Here is a 20383-nt window from a genome sequence, read left to right as displayed (position 1 = left end):
AGCACACTCACTGCTGCTTCTTTTACAGATTTTATACCCTCAGTTTAGTTTCTTTTAAGCATTGTCAATATTGTAAATCAAATTGTTTTGACATTTTTATGGATAGCAGATATCTTTCTTGGTGTTTTCAGAAACAACCTCTCCATTGACAAGGGGTTATCTGAGTGGAACATCCCAGGAACTTGATTGATACTCAGTAAAACACCTACTTGGAGCCAGCTTGACATTTTTATGGATAGCAGATATCTCTCTTGGCGTTTTTAGAAACACCCTTTTAATTGACCAGGGGTTTTTGTATTTTTGCTTGCTGTGAACAAGTCTCAGCTTAGCATGACTTTTTAGATCTTACTATAGTCTTTTAACAGACTTAAGGCAATTATTGGAGTGTTCATAACCTGTTGTGGAGAGGACTTCCACCAGTCGTCTCGGGAAAAGTATGACAACACTTGTGGTCAGGGCTCCAACGGGCTGGACGCTGTGATGAACCCTGTGCCATTGTTCAAATGTTGCCCATGCCCCCTCTGACTCGGTCTGTTGCCTCAGCATTCCCTAACCCGGCAACCGAGTTTTAGCCAATTAAGTTTACATAGGCCTCCCATAGTGGGACCGGGGAATGTACGGCCTGAGATGCTTATTAAACTTACTTTTGCTTAGAGGTGTGTATGTGTGTGGTGGGGGTGGGGAAGTTCTTTGTAAATCCAGATTAGAACTGGTCTGATAAATGCTGAGCTGGGTGTGAGGGTCGATTAGCATTTGGAGCACAGCTTCCCCATCATGCAGTGCTCCCCTGCTTCGTTGATCTCAGAATTTACTGCAGTCTCTGCTTCAAGTTTTCTGTTTAGGTTGGGGGGGGGGGCGAGTCTTTGTGAGTCAGACAGTCTGTGTCCTGTATCAGGGTTCCCCCAAGAACATGGAGCTGACAGGTAACAATTCCCCCCGTTGATGGGGTGCTTGCATTGAGCAAGTATCCCCATCACATTTTTGCTCCATGGTACTGGTCTGATCTTCTATCCATTGCAATCGTCGCATCAGTCTCTGGATCCAACAAACTAGCAGCATTAGACCAATTATTAGTATAATTTGAAAACTAATAATTATTACAATGGGGTGAAGCATGACATTTAAAAGTCCTGTTGCATTGGGACTCCATCCAAACAAAATCTCCCACCAGGAGTGATGGCCTGCATTTTTAACTGTGGCTGCTAGCTTAGAGATCTCCTGATTGTGGTTCATTTTATTTTGTGGACTGTTGAATCTCGAGTTTGCCATTCTCTCCCGAAGTTTTGAGTCTTTGCAGTTCCGCTTGTAAAGAGGGATGAGTTAATAGGTTCTTAATGGCGATAAGACCCATTCCTAGTACAATGGGGGACACTTCTTTGTAGAGCTCAGGGTAGGCATTTAAATGTTGTATGGTCCATATAGGTACAGTAAACTTAAGATCACAAGTAACAGTAGTGGTTACATTACAGAAACAGCGATTAATATAAGGCACCATAGGTTGAATCCAATATCATTAATTAATACAATATCACATCTTGTTCTTATGCACACACATGCTTTACCTACATAAACAATAGCGGATTCCCTTTCTTGAATAACATCGAAGGAACAGTGAGACTTGTTCCCAGGTTGTGGAAAAAAACATTCATTATGCTCGTCTAATGCTTGGTCTTCACAGATATAACCCAAACCCTTTTTTCTACTACTCCCTTTTACATTTACTGTTTTCCATATATTATCTTTCTGCCAGGCCCAAGCGTTATGATGCCTGGAGTACATCACAGAGCTATCATCAATTTGCAATCCTAATGGGACTACTGGGTGGATTGTTCTAACTTTCTTGCCTGCCACAGTTATAGGGAATAACTGCAAGCTTTGCTGGTTGTGATTGTATGAAGTGTTAACTAATCTCCACCAGGGCTGGAGGACTAATTCTTCCTCTGTTGCATGGGGCCGAATCAGGTTGATTGCTTCCATGGGAATTTGTCCCATCATGGCTTGCCGAATCATTCCCATGATGACATTTTGGGTGAGAGCCTGAGCTTGCTTACTTGCTAAAGCCAATGAGACATTATTTTGGAGAGACTGTACACCAGACATCAATAACTTTTCATCCCCTTCTATGACTTCTTCCCACCCAGGAAATACCTTACTTATTAGCTGTTGTTCCTCACTTAACATTTTTAAAGATGCGGTTAATGGAGTTCCCATTTTCCCTATACTTTCAGTGGCATATGACAGTTTATTAGCAAAAACTTCTATATTTGCAAAATAGAGTCTGGACATCCGACTCCAGATACAGCAGGGTTTTGGTGCAGCTATGCGACATCAGAGTTTATGTCTGGAGACCTGTGAGGGGACAGAGAAAAGAAAAACAAAACTCCCACACTCCCCCCGTATATACTGGGAGAAGCTGGGATCACATTGCAGGGTAAAAGTGGAGCATTGATCTACGAGAGGGTGGCCATAACAAGTTGAGCACTTCTCTGGCCTTTTCCTGCCTCAACATCAGGGTAGGCACTCACAAGCCTATCCGATGCGTATTTTCCAACGGCTCAAAGCCGTTCCTTCCTGCTAGCCAAGAAGGGTGGCCGGCAGGATAGAGAAGACTGTTTACCATATTCCTTGACAGTCCGGTGGTTTACCCTTCCATTCTTTGAGCTGTGAAGAATGAAACCATTTTCTCCAAGGTTTTCTACCTTTTCCATTCAGGATTTCGACCTGATAAACATTGGGGCTGGCTCTATTTACAATAAAGCACAGACCGTCCCAGGTGTGAATCAGAGAGTGCTCCTTTGCTGAAAACCTCCTATACATTACTGGTTGGCCTATTTCCCATATTAAAGGAGGTTTTTCCCATCCTAGCTTCTTGTCTGTGTTTTGCTGTATTATGCCTAGCTGTGTTGCCACTTGCTTGTGTAGCGCAGCTATTGTTTCTACAAGGGTCTGTACCCATTCATTTGTTACCACTTTCCCTTCCCAGGCACTAGGCAGTTCTACTCCCAACCACCAGCTTTCAGGCATGCGCATGTGCCGTCCAGTCATGACCTCAAAGGGAGTGTATCCATGTATTGCCTTAGAGCCTCTTAGAGCCATCAAGATGATTGGTAACTTTTTATCCCAATCTTTTCCTGAGCTTTTTACCTGTTTTTTCAAAGCTTCCTTCAGAGTACAATTGGTTCGTTCTACTTGTCCAGAGGACTCAGGGTGTCCGGCTATGTGGAAACGTTGCTTAATGCCTAGAGCCTTATATAGCTCTTGCATAACATCTCCCACAAAATGAGATCCTAAATCTGAATCAATCACTTGGGGAATTTCCATTCTTGAGAAGACTATGTTGAAAAGCTGTTTAGCAGTGACAGAGGCAGTGTTGATTTTAGTAGGGATGGCTTCCACCCATTTAGAAAAGGGGTCTACTATTACCAGGCAGTATTTATTCCCTCTACTCGTGGTGGGCAAAGGACCTATATAATTTATTTGAATTCGGGACCAAGGACCCTCTATTCTTTGATGCCCCAATGCATTTTTTTGAACTTGGCGATCAGCATTAACCATGGCACATTGTAAGCAATTATCACACCATTGATCTACATCTGCTTTCATGCCTGGCCACCAGCCTGTATCTTTAATCCTATTCAAGGTATCCTGTTTCGCTTTATGCCCTTGCTCATGCACAAACTGAATCAGGTCCCCCCGTACCTGGCTGGGGATTACCCAGTGTCTTTGACCATCTGTATTCACTGCCCACCAGACATTATTAAACTGCTCAATCTTGTATTTGCCAGTGAGATCTTTTCCTGCTTTGGCTAGGGACTGGATTTCTGTATCCCCATCCTGAAGGATACTTAAGTCTAAGGTATCTATTCCTTTCCCTAAAGTTTGTTTCCGGGTAGTTACTGCTTCTATTTTCTTTACCTCGTTTGTGTCTTTAGTGTGGTTACTAGTAGCAGCAGCTTTGGCTAAAGTATTAGTTTTATTGTTTCAGTATGCTTCTTCTGAGTGATTTTTCTGATGCCCCTTGGTGTGTTACCCAGGTATCCCCAGTTCTTTCTCTGATCAGGTCAGCAATTTGTCTCCGTTTGTCTGAATGAGAAATGGGGCGTCCATCTGCAGCTACCATTTCTCTATCTAACCAAAGTGGGAGCCACACAGTGATGGCTCTGGCTGTCCATTCAGAGTCAGTATAAATAGCAACAGAAGTGTCCCGAGATTCATAAGCTAGGACGGCTTTGACTGCCTCTACTTCAGCTGCTTGGGCAGAATGGGGGCAAGCTGGTCCTTGGAGCACCTCTCTGTCATTTATGCGGATGGCTCCGTACCCTGTTTGGGGATGCCCCTTATGGTAGAAGCTTGATCCATCTGTAAACCAAATTACAAACCCCTTCTGTTGTGCATCTGCAAGCCTTTTACCTCCCTTGACAGGCCATTCAAGGTGTTTTAGAAGAGGGAGGGGGCAGGTATGCTCCTCTCCTTCTATGATTAATCCATATGGGGCTGGTGAAACAACTTGCTCTTTTTTAAACTCTACTCCTCGGTTTACTAGGGCGAGAGTCCACCGAGCAATGCGTGGGTTAGAGACCTGGCCATCTTGTATTTTCCCTGATATGATGTACTTAAGTGGGGAATGCACAGTCTGAACAATGACTTTTGACCCTCCAATAATAAATTCCCAATGCGCAAGGCTCCAGACCAGGGCAAGACACTCCTTTTCACAGGGGGTAAAGCCTTGCTCTGTTTGATTTAAGAGCCTGGAGGCATATGCAATGACTCGGAGCTTATCATATTGCTTTTGACTAAGAGTGGCTCCAATGCTTGTTTCTGAAGAGGCCAACTAATCACAAAAGGAAGGCCAGAGTCTGGATATGCCAGTGCTGGAGCACAAGCTAAATCTTGTTTTAAGGTAGACAGGGCAGTTTGTTGGTCTGCTCCCCATTCCCAAATCCTGTTTTTCTTTAATAATTTGTACAGAGGCTTAGCTTTGTCAGAGAACATTTCAATGAACTCTCTGGAGAAGTTAAAAGTTCCTAAAAGAGCTCGCAAAGAGTGTGTGTCTGTGGGAGCAGGCAGCTTTCCTATTGTCTCTACCCTTTGCTGATCTGGAGACCTGCCATCCTCTCCAAGACATACACCTAGGTATTTTACTTGTTGCTGCACTAACTGAGCCTTTTCTCTATTCACTTTAAATTCAGTTTCCTGGTACTATAGTCAGCACCTCCTTAGTGATTTCTCTGTTCATTTCTGAAGTGGGGGTGTGTATCAAAATGTCATCCACATATGAAATCACGTGTGAGTGGTGTTTAGGGCTCAAACGGTTCCACATTTTAGTGACATGGGCATGACAAATACTAGGGGAAGAATGGAAACCTTGGGGAGTTCGGCTGAAGGCGTATTGTTGTCCTCTATAGGCAAAAGCAAACTTATACCAACATGAAGGATGGAGGGGGATAGCCATGAAAGCATTAGCCAAATCGATTACAGAGAACCATTTGGAGCCAGCTGCTACTGCTGCCAAGATTTCATTGTATTTAGCTACTACAGGAGCAGCGGCAGGGGTGGCTGTATTTAAAGCATGGAAATTTATTGTCATCCTATAAGTGACCCCATCTGCTTTAAGGACTGGCCATACTGGAGAATTGCAAATACTTTGCATAGGCACAAGCACTCCTTGTTCTAAGAGACAGTCTATGGTATCCTTAATGCCTTCCTCTGCTGCAGCTGGGTATTTATACTGCCTTTGAGGAGGGGGATCTTTTCCTTCAATCAAAACTTCAGCATTTATTTTTCCACACTCAGCCTTAAGTTTGGTCCACAACCTGGGAAATTCCTGTACCCATGAATCACTAATGGAGGTTAGGGTGGCAGTAGGTGCTTTTATGGCAGCACAACAATGCACAGCAGAGAATTCTGCAGGTCCTCCTTTTAACTTCCATAACACCCCATTAGCTAGATCTACAGTTAGCTGAAATGCCTGGAGGAAAGGAACTCCTAGGATAACATGTAGGAAACAGAATCAATTAAATAAGAACATATAAAAGAAATTAGGGTTTGAAGATGTAAAAGAAAAGAAGGGGAAAACAGTAGCAGCAACAAAGAAGTCCCAGAAATCTAAAATGACTTAAAGCCAGCCAAAGGTATTAAGTGGTATAAAACAAGATTTTACAAAAATGTCATGGGAAAGCAGTCAGAGATAAAAAAAGTAGCTTATTAAATAAAGGAGTAGGATGATAAGATTAAAGAGTACTCTAAAATTACTGCTCAACTCCTTCTAAGATTTCTTTATTAAAAAGAAGAAAAACAAGAAGTTAAAAAGTTAGACTGAAAAAAATAACTAATGATAAAAGCATGTAAGCAGATAAGCATCAATATATACAAATAATCAGAACTAGACAAAGTAATTTCACTATATATAAAATTAGCTAACACGACCAACACATTTAATTGATAAAAGTCATAGAAATATAGGAAGGATGATAGAAAAGTAGGGCTGGAATGGACTTCATGGGCACGTCCAGACGAACCTACACATGCCTCTTGCAGTATCTCAAACCCGTTTGTGAAAGGTTCCCCCTACTGCAAGTTTGCAGCATGGGGGCAAAATTAGACCCCTGGATATTCAGGGGTCAAAAAAAAATGGAGTTAAGAAAAGCGGAACGGGGCACAGTCTAGGACTGAAGCAACCAGAGGCTGGGTCCTCCACACAGACGCTCTCGCTGCCAGAGCAGCTCTGTAGTTGGCCCTCACCCTGGTACTGAAGGGCTCCAGTGCCAGTAAGTAAGAGGTCGGGGGGCTGGATGAGGGGGAAAAGGACTATGGTGGGGACCCCAGCTGGCCCCACCCACTCCCCCTGCCTCCCACAGCCCTGGCCAGCCTGGTTCCACCCCCTGCCTGCCCCCCAACCCTCCTGATCCGTTTCCTACCTGGTCCCAGCCCCCGCCTGGCCCCCCAAACCCTCATATCCCTTTCCTGCCTACCCCCTGATCCCTTCCTCACCTGGCCCCACACCCTACCTGCCCCCCTGAGCCCCCCATATCCCTTCCCCACCCATCCCTCCAAGGCCCTCAATCCCTTTTCCACCTGGCCCCATCCCTCCCAAGCCCCGCCAATCCCTTCCCCACCCAGCCCTAGCCCCGCTAGCTTCCTAAGCTCCCCGATCCCTTCCTCCCAGCCCCATCCATCCCATCCCCCTGAGCCACCCCGATCCTTGACCCCTGCCCAGCATTGGGGAAATCCCCCGCCAAAAAAACCCTTGGCACTTACTGGCAGCTCAAGCTGCCATCAAGGTCACTGGGGCGCCACCCACACAGTGCAGGGCAGGACAGGGCAACAGCCCCCGTGCCCCAGCCCAGGCTCTGCTGCCCCCCTGATGCCCAGTGGGGCTATGCCAGGAGGCCCTGGAGCACCCCCCCCACTAGGTAAGTAGAGGCTTTTTATCTTCTTTTTTCTTTTTTTTTAAGTGCCAGAGGCTGGGGTTGTGGGGGGCAGCCATGGGGGGCTGGGGGTGAAAGTGGGGGATGGGGCTGAACAGGCAGCCATTGAGGGGTCTGGAGAAGTGGGGGGGCTAGGTGGGGTAGCCATTGGGAGAGGGGCTGCAGGAGCTGGCAGGGGATGGGGCCAGGCAGGACACCAATCTAGGGGACTGGGGAAGCATGCAGGGGTAGGACAGGGCATATGGTTCGTGCAGGTGGAGGTAGCCCCTGTGGGGGGGGGGGGCTGTAACCCCTGGGTGGGGGCTGAATTCCCTGTTGGGGGTAGCAAAATATATATTCATGTATTCATGAATTCATTAAACATGTATATAGAGCTGACTTTATTATTATGATACAGACACTGGTAGCCTTCCAAATTACTTTAACACTGTAGATATATCAATAAAACATTGCCCAACTGATCACTGTTTCTCTGTCTCACTCTCTCTCTTTTACAGTGGGCTTTTGTTTTAGTTGTGGAGGAACATGGATTTTGGGATATATTACAGAGTGACTTTGGGATTTTTTTATGACAGATTTTTCAGTTTTCCAATAGGGGACACCAGAATTCCTGCTCGGGAGGCCAGTGTCAGGACCCTGCCTGCTCAGAGCTGGCACCTTGGACCCAGCTGGCTGTGGTTTGCCTCCTGGCTGATTGGGGCCAGGAGGACATGCTTTGACAATTCAAAGCAGGCCACCACACCCAGAACATCTTCTGGGCTATAGCTGCCCAGATGGCTGGGCAGGGGGCACACATGGAAGAAGTGCTTCATAAAGACCAACTCTGCAGCACAGCCCACTGGCAGCTGGCCCTGAGGGGCAGATGCCTCATCCGCATCTGGTAGGTGTGCAGCAGGTCACAGCCAGGCAGCAGCCCCCACTGCCAGACTGCTGCAGTGGGTAGAGGGTGCAAGGATCTCTCAGGGATGCTTCAGCAGTCCAGCTGGCATGAGGGGTAGTGTCCCCAGGTACTATTTGGCTGAGCCCCAGAAGCTCCTGTGAGCAAGTAGCCCTGAAGCTACATGTCAGGACAGCTTTTTGTACTGTTGGGGCCAGGACAGGGCAGCTTTTTATATTGCTGGGGATAGCACAGGTACTGGCCCCAGGCTCTAGCTCCCCCTGGCTACAGATCCAGGAGGAGCCAGGCAGGGTTATTTTGCCCCAGTGGCACAATTTGGTCCATGTCCAAGCACGTGTGCTGAGGCAAAAAGCCCCAGCTCAAATTTGCACTGTTTCTATTTGAGCTGCTGCAAGTGCACATGCTTCTGTGTGTGGACGTGCCCAAGATATTTACTGTGGACCTAATTAGTCTGCTCTGCAGTAATAGTGTGCACCCTCTGGCTGAATACAGATATGTAGGCATGTGTGGTTTGTGGTGTTGCAAACCTATTTGCAGTTCCGCAAACCTCATGAGTTGCAAATTAATCAGTGTGCAGCGCTGCTAATTAGCAGTGCTGGAGCAATATTTGCTACCAGGATTTCCCACTAGCAACCCCCACCCCTCAAAACAAACAAACAAACAAAATCCCAGAAAAAAGTGGCACAAGCCAGAAAAAAGTGGCACTGTCAGCTCCCCTGTATTGAGGCACCCTGTACCCCAGTCAGCCAGAGAGCAGGGGCTCAGGGTGTCTCAGTGCAGGGGCTCCGCAGCATGTGGAGATGGGGAAGCAGGCAGCCCTGGGCATGAGAGAATTGTGTTGAATTCTGTTCTCCGTAGTTCTCTGAAATTCTGCAGTGTGACACAAGTGGTGGGATGTCGTGGTGGGACACAACGCATGATTGGGCGGTGAATGTCAAGGGCTATAGGCTGTACAGGAGGGACAGGATAGGAAAGAGAGGTGGGGGCGTGGCACTCTATATTAAGGAGAAATACACATCCTCGTCAATTAGCAAGGAGTCAGGGGAGGGGCACTCTGAAGTGCTTTGGGTTAGAGTACAAGGCAGTCAAGGGGAAAGAGACTTAACGGTGGGAGTCTACTACAGACCTCCCAACCAGGGAGAAGAGCTTGACCAGAAATTCTTGGGTCAGCTCACAGAGGTAGTAAAGGCTAAGGATGTGGTAGTCATGGGGGACCTGAACTTCCCGGACATCTGCTGGGAAGAGCAGTCAGCCAGGTCTGAACGTTCACGTAGGTTCTTAGCCAGAGTGCAGGACCTCCATCTAACCCAGGAGGTGCACAGCCCCACCAGGGGAGATGCCTTGTGGACCTAGTGCTGGCCACGGGTGATGACTTGGTGAGGGGCCTGCGGGTGCTCGACCACCTGGGTGACAGCGATCATCACCTGCTGGAATTCACCATCCAGCGCAAAGTGGCAAAGGCATGCAGTAAGGCAGCATCCCTAGATTTTAGGAGGGCAAACTTCAATGAGCTAAGGAGGATAGTTGGAGAAGCACTGAGGTCCAGGAGGGGAGGGGAGCCAGATGTCCAAGGACAGTGGTCGCTCCTTAAGGAGACGATCCTCCAAGCCCAAAGGAAGGTAATCCCAATCAGGATCAAAGGGAGCAGAAGAGCACACAAGCCTCTGTGGCTCACCAAAATCATCCGGGAATGTCTCCTTGCTAAAAAGGAGGCTTACACCCAATGGAAAGAAGGGGTCATCACCAGGGAGGACTATTCTGTAGTTGCTCGGGGATGTAGGGGGGTAGTTAGGAAGGCCAAGGCAGAGATGGAACTGGGGCTAGCTTCCCAGATTAGGGACAATAAGAAGTCCTTTTTTAAATACATAGGGGTAAAAAGAAGGTCCCGGGTAATGTGGGGCCCTTGCAGGACACGTTGGGAAATTTGGTCATCACACCAGATGCCAAAGCTAACATGTTTAACGATTTCTTTGCCTCCGTCTTCCTAAGTAGGGACCAGAACAGCCACCTCCCTGCTGGGTCCCCCTCGGGCCCCGGGGGAGGCACACCTGGGCCACGGGTTAGCGAGGATTTAGTTAGGGAGCTTCTGGAGGGGTTGGATGTATTCAAGTCAGCCGGTCCGGATGATCTCCACCTTAGAGTTATAAAGGAACTGGCCAAGGTCATTGCAAGTCCCCTGGCACGGCTTTACAAGCACTTGTGGTGAGGTACCGGAGGACTGGAAGAGGGCCAACGTGGTTCCCATCTTCAAAAAAGGCAGAAAGGAGGACCCGGGAAACTGTAGGCCAGTTAGTCTTACCTCGATCCTAGGCAAGCTGTTTGAGAAAATTATGGTGGCACACATCCAGGAGGGGCCAGCAGGGGACTGCATGCTTAGGGGCAACTGACACGGGTTCATCAGTGGCAGGTCCTGTCAGACCAACCTGGTGGCCTTTTACGATCAGATCACCAGATCATTAGATGCAGGGGTAGCAGTGGACATAGTCTTCCTGAACTTCTGGAAGGCTTTTGACACTGTCTCTCACCCTGTTCTCATTAAGAAACTGGGGGGCTGTGGTGTAGACCACCACACAGTCAAATGGGTCGCCAACTGGCTGGAGGGCCGCACCCAGAGGGTGGTAGTGGATGGGTCCTTCTCAACCTGGAAGGACGTAGGCAGTGGGGTCCCCCAGGGCTCGGTCCTCGGGCCCGCACTGTTCAACATCTTCATCAGCGATTTGGACGAGGGGGTAAAAAGCACCCTGTTCAAATTTGCTGATGACACTAAGATGTGGGGGGACGTGGGCACACTGGAAGGATGCAACAGGCTACAATCAGACCTCGACAGGTTACAAGGCGGACGAGAATAGGATGGGTTTCAACACAGACAAGTGCAAGGTCATGCACCTCGGGAGGAACAACCGGCACCATACCTACAGGTTAGGGAACCCCTCTTGTCAGCACAGAGGTGGAAAAGGATCTTGGGGGTCATCACTGACTCCAAGATGAACATGGGCCGGCAGTGTGGAGAGGCAGTTAGGAAGGCCAACCGCACCTTGTCATGCATCCACAGGTGCATCTCAAGCAGGTCCAAGGAGGTGATCCTCCCCCTCTATGCGGCACTGGTCAGGCCGCAGCTGGAGTACTGCATCCAGTTCTGGGCGCCACACTTCAGGAGGGATGTCGACAGCATGGAGAGGGTCCAGAGGAGGGCCACTCGTATGATCAGGGGACAACAGGGCAGGCCCTATGAGGAGAGGCTACGGGACCTGAACCTGTTCAGCCTCCAAAAGAGAAGGCTGAAGGGGGATCTAGTGGCCTGTTATAAACTAGTCAGGGGGGACCAGCAGGCATTGGGGAAGTCACTGTTTCCCCTAGCACCACCAGGAGTGACCAGGAATAATGGTCACAAGCAGGCAGAGGGTAGGTTTAGGTTAGATATCAGGAGGCGCTAATTCACAGTCAGGGCGGCTAGGGTCTGAAACCAACTTCCAAGAGAAGTGGTGCAGGCTCCTACCCTGGGGGTGTTTAAGAGGGGTTAGATGAACATCTTGCTGGGGTCGTCTGACCCCTGTACTCTTTCCTGCCATGGCAGGGGGTCGGACTAGATGATCTACTCAGGTCCCTTCCGACCCTAGAAACTATGAAACTATGAAGAATGAGAGCATAGCCACAGAGAACTCCTGCTATCTGTAATGGCTATACATATTTTTAAAGCACTTCACTTTATTTAACTTTGTTGACTTGGGGGCAATTCTGCTTCCTGCTTCTACTGTAATTGCTGTTCACACCACAGGACACAATATCCAGGTGTTTTGTTTTTGGGTTTTTTTGGAACTACCTTTCATGCTGCTTCTACGTATACCTGTTACTAATTAGAACTGGATTCAATGGTTTTGGGGGACCTATCAAAGTACAAAGTATGACTTCTGTTTGATATATTGTACTTTATATATAAGTCAAGCTTTCGACATGCAGCAAATCAACCATGGGCTGGCAAAGCCCCTGTCTTATATTACACAAGGAGAAGCAGCTATATAAATCATGCATATGTAGCATTAACACTGTCCTGACTCTGCTTCATTAGAACAATGGGTAAGGAGGGTGCCTGAGCTGGAATAATCCTGTTCTTCCAAGTGTTTTATGGGAAAGAGTGAGGAAGCAATAGAAAGGAGATGGAGGGAGGTATTAGTGCAGGGGGTTAAAAAAAATGGCTAATATGTTTATGAAGAGTAAAAAGAGGAGTGAGTGAGGTGCTTCCTAAAAAAATAACCTTTTTGACTGCCCCACCAGCTATGCTATGTATTTGAACTGCTTTCAGTTCAGGCGTTAAACCCCAAGCCCATCTAAAAGTTTTCACATACTTGGCTAAGGAGCCTCTTCATCACATAGCTCCTTTTCCATCTCTTGTGCTTAGTTCTAAAACTTGTTCCATGATTACCCCAACACATGGCATGCTCAGTCCTTTACAGGGTTATGAATTCAAAGGTGAAGACATCTACTTGGGAGCTTTATTTAACATTTCAATTTAATCAACAGCAATAACTTCCTCTAAGAGGATCTGCATGTATAAATCCAACTTTGGAAACAAAGTATTTGGGAAACATGATCTGATGTCCTCATCTTAAAGTAACAGAGAAGTATGGAGCTCTAAATAAGAGTCAGTTTCCTAGACATATCAATGGTGACATTTAACATGACCCACTCCAGTACTCTAACAATTTATCTAGTCCCTGCACCATTTCATACTACATTTGTCTCATAACTTTTATTTTTTGTTCATTTTCAGTCAATTAGCTTTAATGTAGTTTCTTTTGTTTTTAACATACTTGGTCTTTAGATATTTTGTTGGCCTAATGCCAATCTAAAACTTCCATTGAATTGAATAATAGAATTATTACAAGATGTAAAGAATTAAATGTTGGACACTGTTCATCTAGAAGCATGGTTCTCACTAGAGTGAATATTACCATTTAAGAAATCTTAACACTGAAAATTAAGCAAGAATACTCAGGTAGCTGTGGATAGCACCTATTGAGAAGGAGGGAGCATATGGACAGCATACAAATGTATAAGCTATATATCTGATGCTATTGACAGTGTTTGTGGAACGTTTAGGGTAGCTAAATAATCTAAGAATGGGTACAGTATTTTGAAAACTAGACTGAAAAAACAAATATGAGTACAAGACTAGGTATTACCATAGATGTTTGGAAGAATGCTGGTAGAATTAATATTTATTGGCTACTACCACATTTTATTTTCTTAGTGCTCTCCTATGAATTAAGGCACTTCCTAAAAGTTAAAAAAAAAAGGAAAATGTAAGACTTACTGGTATAATATTTTGATCATAACATTTTGTTTACTTATTTCCATTTTAAAAGTCTCTACTTAACACACAATCTGGTAAAAATACAAAACCTCACCCACCCCCAATTCGAGAAAAGCCTAAGTGCTCCATCTACCACATCATGAACTATAACAGTGAATACCAAACATGACCAGGTCTCACCTCCATTAATTTCTACACTTTTACTTCTACATAAACACTAAACATCTCCAAATGCTGGAGATAAAGTTTGGACCTTCAGATTTCCTACAGGTTAATAAATCCAGATCTAGTGAACAAAACACCAAGGTATATTGGCCAGCTCTCACAGCAAAAACTTGTGCCACCTGCATACTTTGGTTTATAATCAGCCTGTGAACATCCACTGACTACAAGTGTGACTGCATGGCCCAGGAAGAGATTTAGGCCCTTAGGTAACTGTGTCCCAAACCAGGTTGGATATCACCAACAACTTGGACACAAGTACAGTGGCTGAATGGTTGATGTTACATACTTGCTCCTCTCAAGAAGTGGGTGCCAACATTTTGTATTAGCATAAGCTTTCCCTAATCTTGCGGGGTCAAAGACATGGATAAAAGGGCGGTATTTTCAAAAGAGTCCATGGTAGTTAATGGGAGATGGTGTCTCACTCCCTTGGACTCCAATCAAAACCCCAGATAAACAGTATATAGCAGGGGTGGGCAAAATACAGCCCACAGGCCACATCCAGCCTGTGGAGGGGCTTTGTCCAACTCGCACCAGGTCCCTTGGTCCTGCCTGGCCATGGTGTGTCTTGTCTCCCCCTGGGCAAGCAGTGGGGCTGAAGGAGCTCTACAGCTGGACTGCCTTTTAGGCATCCACAGATGTCTCCTTCCAGCTGCTGTTGCCACTGCCCCCAGCCCCACAGTACCAATGGACAGACCTGATGCACCCCACACCTGCTCCAGGCTCACCCATGGGGGCTGAGTAGCAGCAGCAGCAGTGACGGCATTAGGCAGAAACTGTTGTTTAGTGTTGGGCTTCCCTGCAGCTGCTCTGTGCTCTCACTGCTGCCACGCTGGGAAGCCCAGAGGTGGTGCTGCATCGGTGGCAACAGAGATGCAAGGCAGCCCGGCATGGTGTGGGCTCTAGGTGGCTCCAGCGAGTACTGCCCATAAGCAGCAAAGAGGAGGGGCCACTTTTCCCCCCATACCGAGCAACAGTTTCTGTCTGGCGCCATTGCTGCTGCTGCTGCTAAGCCCTGATGGGTGAGCCTGGAGCAGGTGAGGGGCACACCAGGTCAGGGCTATGTGGTGTAGGTGCCTGCCAGTACTGCGGGGCTGAGGGCAGAGGTGGTAGCAGCCAGGAGCCACCCCCACCTGGGCTGCCTAGAAAGGCTATCCAGCTGCAGAGCTGCCCCAGCCCCACTGTGTGCCCAGGAGCAGTAGGACGTGTCACAGCCAGGCAGTGCGGGGCACACTGGGACTGGCCGCTGCTGGCAGCGACAGGGAGGTACTGTGTGGAGCTTGGGCTCCAGGCTGTTGCAGGGCAGGGGCAGGTGCTGACTGGCTCACGGGGGCATACATGGGGAGGTCCTACCATACCTGTAAACCCTCCCTTGCAAACCCCACAGCCACACCCTCCACCACTTCACTTTGAGCTATTATGCAATCACCTCTATAAACACAGTGCAAACACAATTCAGGACAAAATATTTTCTTAAAATAAAATTAAAATATGTTACTATGAATGTTTGATTTTTAGTATATAATTTGGGGTTTTTTTCTAGTTCCAAGATGGCAACTCCTTCCCCCACAACAAAGGAGTATTTCTAGGAGCAAAGGGAGGGACTTCTGGTGGCAAAGTTCAGGGGTTAGGAGGCAGGACTTCTGGTCCCAACATGGCGAGCAGGGGGCAAGACACTTGCAGCCCTGAAAATCTCAGCCAAACTCATTAAGCAGCCCTCTCTCTGAAAGTGCCCGCCCCCTGGTATACAGTCATTTTGCTGTCATTCATTTCAGAGCACAATCATTTTTCCTTTCTCTTCAAACACTTTATTGATGCATCTGATTCAGGCTAGTATGTACCTGCTGGCAAAAAGCTCCATAGCACCAGAACATTGTGCTGAAGGTCAAAAGTTATCATGGCCTTGATTGGTCAGAGGCCAGATAAATATACATATTAGGGGCCATAGCTATTGAGAACTAGTGGAACATCTCCTGATTTAAGTTGTAGGGGCACTACATTTGAAAATGCCTGTTCCTCTAGAAACAAACTTTTTCCATGTGGATTCTGAGAAGCTATTATTCGGAGGAAAATATTTTTTTTTGCTATTCTAGGATGTACACAAGACTTACATAGGTTTTGAAAATACTAATTATAATAGTGGAAGCATGAGAAGGATGAATCAAAAGCAGGTAATCCATTCAAGTGCATAGACAAGAAGTACTCTAAAAGCATTAAGTTAATCTCTCGGAGTAGAGAGCAAACTGGATGCAAAAGAAATTACCTCATCTGAGAAAAATTTGAAAACTGTTATGGAGATTGAAGTGTAAGATTGATGTAAAGAGCCCTACAAAAGCAGCTGCCTCAAGTTTCTGTGATAGCATGATTTATAGATGTACGATTCAGTTTGTTTTCTTCTGCTTCCACATTTTTGAAGAATCATATACAAGGCAGATAATATGGTCAGACTGTTCATGACATAAATCCTATTTATTACCAAAACAAAGTACAATGTTCCTTATTTTCTATTTTATGAAAACACCCTGTCTGTAAAGCATGACCTTCATCAGGGGCATGTGTGAGCCACCGTGCACCCGCATTATTTGTGATAGGGCCGTGCCCAGTCATTTTGCACAAGCTGACTCTCACTACATCACAGTGGACTTCTACAGCCCATATTTTCCATAGCACTTAGGACAGTATTTACCCAAATTAGATAACTGGGGAACACTTTTTCTGGATTAAATTTGCTGATACACCTCACTCTTACACCCAAAAAGGTGTGTGTATGTGACACACACATATATGTGTATGTATAGTATATGTGTATGTGTATACGTATGTGCGTTTTCCCAAAATATGTAGCATATTCCATCCCTCTGTCAAAGAAAATCATAGCAGTGCTGAGATGTACTGTTAAAAAAATTATTCCATAGTTTCTTTAAATTTTGTAGCACCCCCATTGAAAATCACTGAGACAGATCTAAAATAAGAAAATATGTGCTTCTCACCAAAGCTGAGAATCACTAATGTAACTGGTGCCACTCAAGGCCAGTGGGGGCAGGACTTCACCCTGCTGTGCCATGCTCTTTTCAGTGTTTTCCTCCTCTTGAGCTCTGGTCTTTACCTCAGGGGGCAAGGGTAGCCTCCACTGCTGAGGTTGTTCCTGCAGGATCTTACACATGGCAACCACCTCCACGGCCCCTCCTGTCAACCCCTGGAGCATGGGAGGAGTAGAGGCATGAGCCAGGCTGCAAAGCATGGCTCTGTCTGTGCATCCGCCTGCCTGCCCACTTGCAACAAAGCACGCTTCTGGGAGTACTGGGGAGAAGTGGGGGAAGGGGAAGACAGCACAGGGGCTGTCTGGGGGTGAAGAAGGGCAGGGGAAGGCAGCAGCAATGGTGGCAGTCCCCAGAGAAGCAGCCCCAGGTGCTGCTGGAATAGCTGGGGCAGGCTCCAGGTGCCAGATGGGAGAGGAGAGCATTTACCTCCTCACACGTGGGATCTCATGGCACACTTCTGTCACTCTTGTGGCACACTAATCTGCTGTGGCACATCCTTTGAGAATTACTGCCACAGGGGCTTGTCTACATTATCGAGATAATGTGCTAAAGAGTATCACAGTAAAGTGTACCATGTCTGCCCTGTGCTTGCACACTTTGCAAAGTGTGTGCAGCGTAATTGCCCTTGAGCACACTCCACACATGCCAATGCACTCTCAGTTATATCTGCTTGGGTGTGCTACCAGTAAGTATCCAGTTCTTCTCTAAAGGCAGTTGCACTACATCTGTGTTGGGATAAATTGTACATGGGCACACCTTGCTTCATTGTGATGCTTTCTAGAGTCACCTTCTGATGGTATAGACATGGGTTCTGGAAAATCCTACTAGATGTCTGTTTGCATCGGAAGGAATGCAATGACCTTTGAAAACCTGTTGCTAAGTACTTCAATAATAGCTTTTTTATCCATAGGATCAACTTTTTTCTCTAAGCTTGCATAATATTCTCACATTGATTTCAGTCCCCCGTTTCTCTCCTGTTTCATTTGTCTCACATAATACCAAAAGTACCACTACGTGATTTGTTCAAGTAGGGCTATAAAAAATACTTTCTGGTTAGCCCCAAATATGCATTTCTATATTCCCAATTCCTTTCCTCACCAGTTTGCAAAGCAACTTAATTTTTAGTCAAGTGATACTCTTGTGGACCTTTTTGTATTTTAAAACCATAGTACTACATTTTGAGGGCAATACTGTTCTCAAGCACAATGAGGGCAAAGGGGTATCAATGCCAAGACATGATGCTGCTGCAGTGTAGACTTGTGAGCTTCATTCAAGTCTCTCACTGCTATTTATCAAAAGCGATGTGGATGCTATTTTCATAAACTAAGGATGAGATGATCTCTGCCCAGAAATATTCCTAGGAAATATGGGCAAATGCTGTGTGTTAATACATCTGTAAGAAGCATTTCCTCTTTTCTTTTTAACGCCATTCCTATTCTAACTTTCTCATTAATCTGTCTGTTCAATTCTTCACACACTGACTGTGTGTTATACAGTGTATGTTTACATTGCACTAAAATTCTTTCCACTGGCTTTCTAACATCAGTGTATTTATTCACACGACTTTTCAAACAACAGGTTAGGCTTGTAGGCTGTCTCATCCTAATTGTTTCTTAGTCAGGTGGTCAGATGGAGTACTACAAAATTATGATGAGCTAACTCAGATCATAATTTTTGCATTAGTCTCTCTTCTACCTTTCAAATTTGAGGAATTAAGAAATTCTCTTCTATGTCTGTTGTCATCTCTTGAAAAATTCGATATTTCTGGGTGTCTGTATACTAACTGAATGTAGGTCCGTTTTATGTTAACAATACCCTATTAATCAACATTTGTTTCCTACTTCAAATTTCTGGATTTAATTAAAATCATCATTACACAGAAAAAATAAGAGATGCCTTTTCTATGAAGATTTTTTTTTTAAATTCTCAAACAACAGCTTTATAGTTTCTCATTTGGGACATTAACATTTAATGAACTATTTGTCATGTCTCCTCTAGCACAAGTCTGCTATATTTTTATTATCACAGTCTACTCTGAAGAATATTTTTGTCTACTAATACTATCATATCATTCCATATTTTTCCGGAAGAGATGAGGAAGAAAATTTTGTTTTGTCCAATCATGATAAAAATATGAATTACACTAAAACTATCCCTATGCTGCTTCTCTTCTCGGGCTGCAATTCCTAGAGCTATATAGACCTTCATCTGGGTACAAAATCTCCATGAAGTTGTGGATATGTGGAAAGCATTGAAATGAAGCACCACTGCACAAAACTTTACACCTGGATTCAGTAAAGTACATAAGAATGTGATTAATTAAATATTTGAATAGTCCTGTTAAATTCAGAGTCTATTCATATGGTTAAAGTTATGCATATGCTCAAGTACTTTGTTTAGTTGGAGTCTTAAGGTATTTCATTGCCCTTTGCTCTATGTTCTAGAGAACAGTAAGTAACATTTTTAGTTATGTGAGAAAGGACAGTACACTCCTTTTGATTGCTGTCTACTGCTTTTCCTTTACTAACTGTAATTTCTTGTTTATAGCTGTATGTTAAAGCCACTTCTGTCAAAGCTGCAAAGAACAGCTGGTTATTTCTCACAATATTGTAATTTGGAACTGGGCATTCACTCATATTCTACATATTTTTCAGAAAAATATGTTACATGTTTCAATGTTACAATCTCCATGTTAAAATGCCCAAATAGTATAAACTTTATGTCCTTGTCTTTTTAACAAACACGGCTTTTCCAAATTAACAGTTTTTGATGGCCCCTCCAAGAATTATGAAATAACAAACACTACCCCTGAATTTAAAATCAATATCTGAGTAGAATGTAAATTACTATTTATTAGTTGTTAAATAATAAGACCATAGAGACTATATTAATGCTGACTATGTGTATGCACAGTATTCAAAATTACATTTATAAAATAACATCTACACGAGCAAAACAACCTGCCCCTGGAGTAGGAGATAACTTACAGGTTAGCAAAAGCTCATCCCATACATTCATAAATGACTAAACAGTCATTGGATAGGGGAAAAAGATAGTTTTAGTGTGCTGAAGGCTTACTACACCTCTTGATGATTAATGTTTTAGCAATAAAAAGCACAGTCCTCTGGCTCCCAGTCACCAAAGTACTTAAGCATTTATTTAAGTACTAATCAATACCTAACTATATGACTAATTAATGTTTTTGATTGAAAATTTCCTTTAATTATCTCTTTCCTCCTTTTTCACGGAAGAACAACACATGTCATATTCCTTATCATTTTCACTTCTGTTTTTTATCGTCACATAATAATTGAAAAATCAGTCGAGATTGCTGTCAGAGTGACAACAATTAATCGAATCCTAGAGCTCGCACTTAATTTTTACAGTTTCTATTCAGAAAGAAATCTCATTGAATCCAATGGAGAATTGTATCCAAGTGAGGGTTGCAAAATTTAGCTCAGTGAGGGGATTGCACCCATGTACT

General features: G+C 45.1%; 1 pseudogene; it reads right to left on the bottom strand.

The window, feature by feature from the left end:
• Positions 1 to 973: 973 nt before the first annotated feature.
• On the bottom strand, positions 974 to 2214 carry LOC149859904 (uncharacterized; annotated as a pseudogene).
• Positions 2215 to 20383: the final 18169 nt, after the last annotated feature.

Source organism: Crocodylus siamensis, chromosome 7, assembly GCF_052110815.1.
Source record: "Crocodylus siamensis isolate JL-2025a chromosome 7, ASM5211081v1, whole genome shotgun sequence".
Classification (NCBI taxonomy): domain Eukaryota; kingdom Metazoa; phylum Chordata; order Crocodylia; family Crocodylidae; genus Crocodylus; species Crocodylus siamensis.
Note: the sequence above shows the minus strand (reverse complement) of the source record. Positions and strands in the feature narration are given on the sequence as shown.